This window comes from Schistocerca serialis, unplaced genomic scaffold (genome assembly GCF_023864345.2).
Source record: "Schistocerca serialis cubense isolate TAMUIC-IGC-003099 unplaced genomic scaffold, iqSchSeri2.2 HiC_scaffold_781, whole genome shotgun sequence".
Classification (NCBI taxonomy): Eukaryota; Metazoa; Arthropoda; class Insecta; order Orthoptera; family Acrididae; genus Schistocerca; species Schistocerca serialis.
The window spans coordinates 3,877-5,208 of NW_026048388.1; the positions used below are offsets into that span (position 1 = coordinate 3,877).

Consider the following 1,332-nt stretch of genomic DNA (forward strand, 5'->3'; position numbering starts at 1 on the left):
CAGAGAACGGGATTTACACTAATACGTTGTTTGTGGGAAGTTGTGTACAGAAAGTAGCATGGTGGTCACTGATAAGTAGTTCAACAGTGCTCTGTAAACTGATACGGCAATACAAGGCAGGGAAAAGGAGAAGGGGATAAGTTGAATATGTACATTTAAAGTTAATGTTGGATAAATAATACGGTAAATAGTAATGAAATGATAATTAAATGGACACCCTACCTGCAAACAGGCGTTGATATACTTCACTGGGGACAAGTTGAAAATGTGTGCCCCGACCGGGACTCGAACCCGGGATCTCCTGCTTACTTGACAGACGCTCTATCCATCTGAGCCACCGAGGGCACAGAGGATAACGCGCCTGCAGGGACTTATCCCTTGCACGCCCCCTGTGAAACCCACATTCTCAACATGTCCACACCACTACATTCGTAGTGCACCTAATAGATGTTTGCCCATCATACGCATTACTCGTGGCAGGTTAATCTACCAAGTCCTGTACGAGTTCAGTCATAGCGTGTGCGTCATGTATAGTAAATAATAATGTTGAGCCTAGTGAAAAAAGAGAGCAATCGGTACGTGCTTTGAAGTGCAATGTCATATGTTACACAAGTGGCAATAGGGATTTTTATTATTATTATTATTATTATTATTATTATTATTATTATTATTATTTTTCAGTTGTAGATGTTGATCATATGCTTTGTTTATAATGCCAGTATGTTGTTCTTTGGAACTTTGTCAGATTAAAACTGTGTGCTAAACTGGGACTCGAACCTTTGCCTCTCTGGGGCAAGTGTGTGTGTGTGTGTGTGTGTGTGTGTGTGTGTGTGTGTGTGTGTGTGTGTGTGTGTGTGTGTGTGTGGGTGTGTGTGTGCATCTAAATGTTTAATTATTTGAACATCAGTTTGTTCCTTTGCTTCTTTCAGTGCCTGCAAGTATATCTAGCAGAGATCCACAAGGTAACCACATCCCCCAGAACCCTCCAAGTGCCAGAAGTCTGGAGGCAGACACAACAGCAAAATGACATCAGAATCAGAGTGCAGTGGCGGGTGTCTTTTGGCTGGTGAAGACATCGCAAAGAATCGGAGCAGTGAGACGCTTGAAGCTCCTCCTTCCACTGTCACTTCTGTTTTACAAAATGGCAGTGCCAAAAGTCCCCAGTCGGATGCGTCTGCAACTAATTTGAACACACAGCAATCGGAAACTGCAGTTTCCTACGAGGCAGACAGTGCAGCACACGGCACGGGCGCCTGGCGCATGAGTGTAGATGACTTGCCCGATGTTATACTGATAAAGATATTCTCTCACTTGTCTTTCAGAGAGCTACTA

At 43.5% G+C, this 1,332-nt stretch overlaps 1 non-coding gene across 1 annotated transcript; it reads right to left on the reverse strand.

The window, feature by feature from the left end:
• Positions 1–270: 270 nt before the first annotated feature.
• On the reverse strand, positions 271–345 carry Trnat-agu (transfer RNA threonine (anticodon AGU)). Its single transcript has one exon. It is a non-coding gene; the product is annotated as a tRNA-Thr (tRNA).
• Between the last annotated feature and the right edge of the window lie 987 nt (positions 346–1,332).